The sequence below is a fragment of the Penaeus japonicus genome, unplaced genomic scaffold (genome assembly GCF_977035675.1).
Source record: "Penaeus japonicus unplaced genomic scaffold, GWHDUDI00000001_assembly GWHDUDI00000002, whole genome shotgun sequence".
In the NCBI taxonomy this organism is placed as follows: Eukaryota; Metazoa; Arthropoda; class Malacostraca; order Decapoda; family Penaeidae; genus Penaeus; species Penaeus japonicus.
Window position 1 is genome coordinate 17,579,420 of NW_028234404.1, and position 7,500 is coordinate 17,586,919.

The following is a 7,500-nucleotide window of genomic DNA, read 5'->3' on the forward strand; positions in this document are numbered from 1 at the left end:
CTCCTGTTGATGGCAGTAATGCTAGTGATACCGATTGATGACATCACTAATGCTATTACTACTATTACCACCATCACTATCGGAGTCCCTATCATCACCCCCACCAACCAACACCAACCACGCATCCTAAGAAGGTGACCGCGTAGCCCCACCTCCCCTCTCCGATATCCCTGCAGAGCACGCCCCACGCCCATCACCTCCCCCGCCAACCTCCTACCTAGAGCATCCAGGGCGGCCCTAACAAGCGTATCAGCCAAGGCATCTCGCGACCCCCCTCCTATAACTGTCTTGGAGCCACCGCGTCCGACACCACTCAGCGACCATCGGCGACCCCGCGGCCGGACCTTCGCCGCGACGCCCAAACCGCTGCCCTCCCGCACGGAGACTCACTCGACGATCACGCGGGGGGTTGAGGGGTTGGGGTTTGGGGCGGGGGGACGCAGAGCCCAAGCCCCTTCGTGTCAACAAGGGCGGCTCTCGCGTGTTGGCTCCGACGCCAGCTCGACTTTAGGGACTGCGGAATGATATCATTTCACGCTCGGGCTTCATATCTCGGCGTATGCCTCATTGCTCCTGTATTAAGAACAATCTGAACTGGGGCTTTATTAAATAGCTTTCGCGTTTCCTCTCCTCTCTCTCTTCTCTCTTCTCTTCCTTCGGCCTCAGCCCTATCTTCTCCTTTTACTCTTGGCGGAAGCGTGTGTGTGTGTGTTTGTGCGTGTGCGTGTGCGTGTGCGTGTGCGTGTGCGTGTGTGTGTGCGTGTACGTGTGTGTGTGTGTGTGTGTGTGTGTGTGTGTGTGTGTGTGTGTGTGTGTGTGTGTGTGTGTGTGTGTGGGTGTGTGTGTGTGTGTGTGTGGGTGGGGGTGAGAGGGGGAGAGAGAGAGAGAGAGAGAGAGAGAGAGAGAGAGAGAGAGAGAGAGAGAGAGAGAGAGAGAGAGAGAGAGAGAGAGAGAGAGTGAGAGAGAGAGCAAAAGAAGAGCGATAGAGAGAAGGGTGAGGGAAGAGAGAATAAAAGTGTACATGTCACGAATATCGAGCATAACCCCTTTAACCTCTCTTGCCCCGTGATCGCCGGAGGGCTCCCAGACCAGAGTAAAACTATCTCTCACTCCCTCCCTCCCTACTTCCCTCCCTCCTATTCTTCCTCCATCCTTCCCCTCCTGAAATTACCCTCTTGGGACCGTCACTTCCTTCTTACCCTCGCTTTCTTCCTTTCCTCCCCCCACCCATCCACCCACCCCAACCCCCTCCATCAACACACGCATTATACGGTCACGCGAAGAGGTCCCGTCAGAGATTTTCAGGCACATTAGAGTAAGGGGCTCGCCAATGTGATGCAGAGTACAACTTTTTTTTTCCTTTTTCCCCTTTTTTGTAAAAGCTCTTATTGATTTCCGATACAGCCAAGAATTACCGGGAGAACATTGCTGCCCCGGCGGAAGGTGGGAGGGAAAGGTCGAAGGAAGGGAGTAGGATGATAAGGAGATGATGAATGATGATGATGGTGATGTGGTGGTAATGTGATGGCAATGTAATGGTGATGATGATGATAGTGGTGGTAGTGGTGATGATGATGATAGTGGTGGTAGTGGTGATGATGATGATAGTGGTGGTAGTGGTGATGATGATAATGATGGTAATGATGATGATGATATGAGAGAGAGAGAGAGAGAGAGAGAGAGAGAGAGAGAGAGAGAGAGAGAGAGAGAGAGAGAGAGAGAGAGAGAGAGAGAGAGAGAGAGAGAGAGAGAGAGAGAGAGAGAGAGAGAGAGAAAGAGAGAGAGAGAGAAGAGAGAGAGAGAAGAGAGAGAGAGAGAGAGAGAGAGAGAGAGAGAGAGAGAGAGAGAGAGAGAGAGAGAGAGAGAGAGAGAGAGAGAGAGAGAGAGAGAGAGAGAGAGAGCGATTAGGGATGAAGGATGTCCCCACCTTTCTTCCCTTTGTCATCTTCGTTAATGTGCACACAAAAAATGAGAAAGATATTAACGAAAACAATTTAGAAAGTGGAAACATCCTTTTAAAAAGTAGAATAAAAGAACGCTCGTATAAAAAATATACATATACCTAACAACATTCATAAGTATCCAAAACAAGATAAATACAAACTTACTTCATTTAAAACACCCGAAAAGAATCACTCACCCGTCAGACAACTGTTCCGCAGCACACGGTCGACTTTAATGCAAGCAAGTTCCCTTCCCTTCCCTCATCCACCTAAACCATGACAGGCAGGCCTAAATTGTCCTCAGTTCTCCTCGTCCTTGCTTTAAAAAAGTGTCCAGAAATATGTGTCGCGGTAACAACAGAGCCACATAAGAGGGAGGATGTTGAGGACATTGCAATGAAGGGTCAATACACGCGATGAGTAAAGAGAAAGATACTTGTGTTGCTATCTCCTGTTTGCCGCCAACTCGCTGACATTTGACCTGTGTTTACGTGACCTGTGTTTACGTGGTCACTTGATGAGCCGGTTTAGAAAGAGAGTAGAAAGAACAGCCAATTACTTTTGAGCATAACGGGGAGAGAGAATCTGCTCACCAACCTGGCACAAACGGTACTTACGTCTCGTTCGCTCTACGTTCCTCACCCCGAATTAACTCCGATTCTTACCTGAAAATACATAAAAAATACATATTATTACTCACATTAAACTAATAAGTCAAATTTCAATAGCTTCACAAAAAAATCAAGTTTGCACACGTACAATAATCTCAAGTCATCGAGCGTTTAAACAAGCTTGATTAAAGCAATCTTCATTGGTGATTCACATGGAGCGTCGGTACTCGCTTAACAAGCAATCAGAGCGAATAATTGCAATGCATCGCACCAAGTTGTTTGAAAGAGCATCCCAATAAAAGAGCGTAACGATCATCGCTTCTATCATGAACGTTTTCTCGGGAGACATGTGCACGGATAAAAAAAACGAAACTGTTTTTCATTTTTAGCGGATGGCTCAAGCATTATGTTTTATTTTTTTTTGCTGTCTTCCTCCCGGGAAAGACAAGGCGACTGCATCCGTCCAGACGAGATGGAGCGACCAACCGAGCGCGTCTGCAATCCGCGCCAACCGCCCTTTAAGTATGGGCAGCGGCAGCGTCCCAAAACCCGCCACGCCCCATGTAAGGCGACGCTGTTTCAAGACGACGCCCAGCATGAACGTCTGGCCATGTGCGTGCTCTTCCTGCTTTCCTCCGTTTGCACCCACGTGCAACCTGGGCAAAAGAGTGCCATGCCCCTTCCCCCACCTAAACTGGCACTCGCTACGCAACTTCAGGAAGCAAGATCAGAGAGCGAGAAAAAACACAACTAGACTGACAAAAATCAATCACCTATGGCTCCCTTCGGAATAAATACATCACATGACAGATAGTGTATGTTTACCAAAACATGCACGTACCATTGGTAAAAAAATATATTGACAACAAAGGTTCAAGATGGCCAGGCCGAGGGTGTATCCCAAGCTACGCGACGACGGCGATGACGTCACCGACACTCCAGCATGATGGTCACACATACGTCTCTCGGCTGACATACCAACAAGTGTTCTTGCTCCCCTTGCATCGCTCCGCGACGCCAAATTTCTTTACGCCCTAAACTAAGTGAGTACCAACAATTCCCTATATAAACGAACCTGAATCACACACGCGGAAAAGACAAATAAACAAAAAAACACGGATAGCAAACAATAAAATGCAAATATAAAGGCCGCACCTAACGCGTATATTCCCCTTACGAAGTGTGAGTACCATCAATTCCAAGCCACGCGCTGTAATTAGTAGGTATTAAGCCAATCCATAATTTAGACACTACCGTACATTCAGTGACAACAGGGAACCACAACGATCTCTTCGCTGTATGCAAGTACATACGAGCTGTGAAATAAATTTACATACTATAAAGTGCATCAGTTTTCAAAAGATACCCAATCATTATGTTTTCTACAATTAATAGATATACATATTCTTTATATATAATCAAATACGAGATACGACCCCGACTAACAAACCAAGCACTATACCCTTCCTATTCCTATTGGCAGAAGGATGATGAGGTGTCCATTGATCGAACAACGGGCGTCGCGTGAGATGCAGTAAGTACTCTACGTCCATTTAGAATTGCGGAAACGTGAAAAAATCATGCACCAACTCTAGCAATCAAGGACGCATTTACAGCTGTGCGTCAATCCTATCCTTGTCCTATTTTCAAATATACATGTCCCTCTGCCTATCTCTCTCTCTCTCTCTCTCTCTCTCTCTCTCTCTCTCTCTCTCTCTCTCTCTCTCTCTCTCTCTCTCTCTCTCTCTCTCTCTCTCTCTCTGCCTTTCTCTCTCGCTCTCGCGGGCTCTCTGTCTGTCTGTCTGTCTGTCTGTCTAGTTGTCTGTCATGCTCTCTCTCGGACAAATTTTAACTCCTCCCAAATCAACCCACTCATCTCGTACCTCAGGAACGAACAAAAAAGTCTTCCCCCGCGTCTCCAGTAGCGTGTTTAGCGATGACTACCGCTGCGCCTAGTCGTTAATCACGCTTCTCGTATTTGCGCCGCGTCTGCCGGAAGCTCAACGTAGCGCCTTCGGGAGGAGGTTGACGAAGAGCATCATATTCTCGTTAAGAGCACGTTTCCCAAGTACCAGAACTTAATAGTGTATGTGCTTAGCTGTGCACACTCTTCCGCGTCCGTCTTATCTTCGCACGTATGTTTGATCGCGGATATTTGCATATGCTCGGTTGTGTTTGCATTCATGTTTATGTGCAAGTTCATGCACCCAGGTACGCATGCGTGAATAAAATGCAGAATAAAAGCAAATAACCGGGTGAGCGAATTAATATGCATATAAATTACCGCAATATATTTTTATTCGGACCCCCAAAATCTTTAAGCCCTCGCTGCCTTAAGAGCATCCACGATGTCGCCCAGGGTCTATTACACGCCAACATCAATTGAAGAAGATCTGAGGTAGAAGAAGAGAGAAGAAAACGAAGAGGAGAGAGAAGAAAGAGCACCGTGGGAGCAGCGAACCAGGACGACCTTTAGATGGTGGCTTAGATACCAGGCAATAGCTCAGCTGACGGGTCAGCACCGCCATCCACCACTCACGGACACCTTTCACTCCGCCCTCAGCGTCCACTCCTACTGCCAAACCCAAGACTCGCTTTGAACAAACATTAATCCGGTTACTCCATACTCTTAATCATTATTTTTCAGGCGACGAAAGAGAGGGAGAGGAGAGAGAGAAAGAGAAAGAGAAAGAGAAAGAGAAAGAGAAAGAGAAAGAGAAAGAGAGAGAGAGAGAGAGAGAGAGAGAGAGAGAGAGAGAGAGAGAGAGAGAGAGAGAGAGAGAGAGAGAGAGAGAGAGAGAGAGAGAGAGAGAGAGAGAGAGAGAACACAGAAGAGGATAGAGACAGAAAAAAATATACAAACACAATAGAGAAGAGGAAAAAGAAATATAGAAAGACAAACGCCATCAGATAACAAAGATGGCATTGTTACAAGTTTCCAGCCTGCCTCCTCCTCCACCCCCGCCCGTCACCCCTCGAGCCGTGAGTGTGCAGCCAACCCTACACGCGCTTCACTAATGCGTGGGTTTACATTAAGGTAAACTGCTAATTACCTGTGAATTTGCATATTGCACTACCCGTTGCCATGACAAGTATCCCATTTCTCACGTTTATGACAAGGGAGGGACACCGAACCCAAAATGCTATCGAAAAACGGGTCAGCTTTCAGAGCTGCTCGTTCAATGTAAATAGTAAAGGCGGCGGTGATGGTGTGATGGTGAAATAAATTACAAAAAAGTAAAAGATGAGGAAGATGGTGAGAGAGAAGGCTGATAAAAGTGAAGACGTTTAAAAATAATACAGAAGGTGAAAGGGAAAGATGAAAGTGATGCTAAAAGTGGGAGACCTAAGAACGGCAGAGAAATGAATGGAGAAACTGATAACAACCGGACTACTAAGAACACTTCGGGTGACGAAACGGAGGCTGAAAGGGCGGCGGAGCGGGGATGGCGCCTGTGGTCTTGACCGCCCCCGCGCGAGGCAACCCGGCGGCGTGGCCACACCAGGCCGCCCGCCGTAATGGGTGGCATCCGGCCATGATGAACCTGGCCTCCATCCTCGTCCGACCTCCTTCTCCTCCACCTCCTCCCCTCATGACCCTCATGCAGCCCTCATACACCCCTCTCACCCTCGCCACAGTACATGGTGTGTACCATCATTCTCTCTCTCTCTCTCTCTCTCTCTCTCTCTCTCTCTCTCTCTCTCTCTCGCTCTCTCTCTCTCTCTCTATTTCTCTCTCTTTCCATCTTTCTTTTAACTGCATCTATCCTCTAACTTATTTTTAAATACATACATAAGTATGAGAGGACATGCAGCACAACATATTAATGCATATATGACTACATTACTGTACGCGTTATGTAACCCTCCTTGTCCACCCCAGTTTAGCCCCAATCTAGGAAATCAAGTGCCCAGTCCGCCAAGCACCTTAATGAGGCCATACATCATCCTCTGAGAAACAACCACAAATTATACGAAACATTCCAATGCGTACCTGATACGACCTTTATTTATTAATAGGGTGATACCAGCCTCCCTTTAACACTTTGGTTCCCCGCCGGTCAGGTAGAAGCCAAGGTGAGGTCACGCTGCGGCGGCCAAACCAGGTCATAATCTACCCTGAGGGCGAGACCGGCTTGTGCTCACGTGAGGTCAGGTCAGACAAATGAGTGATTAAAGTAGCTCTCTCGCAGGAGGAAGAAGGCTGTGATTTTTGAATGAGCGAAACACACAAATGTCTTGACATTAACATTTGATATTGTAACAAGAATGTATTTTTGCACTGAAGCCAGTAGCCATAGAAGCTAGTTAATAGTATTCGAGGTTAGTACCTATACTAACAGCGGGTACCACGACCGTAATTGTATAGGTTATACTCCTGTTTCGATTCTGTGTCTGTGTCTCTTTCCCTTACCCAAAGAACACATAACATCACAATCCAATACATAAAGTGGACGGCTACTTCCTCAAGTCTTCCAGACACAACGCAGAGATCGGGACGTTCCCTCCGTCTCCCTTCCCGCGCCACAATTAATCCAACAATACTACCGCGCGTAACGTCACTGCACAACAAACACCCTAACCCCCCCCTCCATACACAAAAAAAAACGCATTGTCGCTTCTATTTCGCTAATCGGGGCCGCGTTCCAACATGGCCGACGACGATAATGGTTATTGTAGTTGTTCAGGCGAACTCGATTCAGTCGTTTTGGAGTCTTGACTTATATGGATGGCATGCTAAAGGGACATTACGAGAGACCTATACCATTATGGGACCTATACATCGACCTTGGCGCCGTTTTGATATGATGTTTTGATTCTCGCCCATGAATAGAGTAACACAGACAAGGGCTAATATATAGTCACCACTCGAAATTATGATCGCAGCCATTCCGAAATACGGCAAAATTAAGTAGAAGAAAGAGATATGTAATAATGTCACTCTA

General features: G+C 47.1%; 1 protein-coding gene across 1 annotated transcript in view; it reads right to left on the reverse strand.

The window, feature by feature from the left end:
* The window catches only part of Dscam1 (Down syndrome cell adhesion molecule 1), a 365,478-nt gene that overhangs the window by 322,398 nt on the left and 35,580 nt on the right, over positions 1-7,500 (reverse strand). The gene's annotated exons all lie outside the window — the stretch shown is intronic.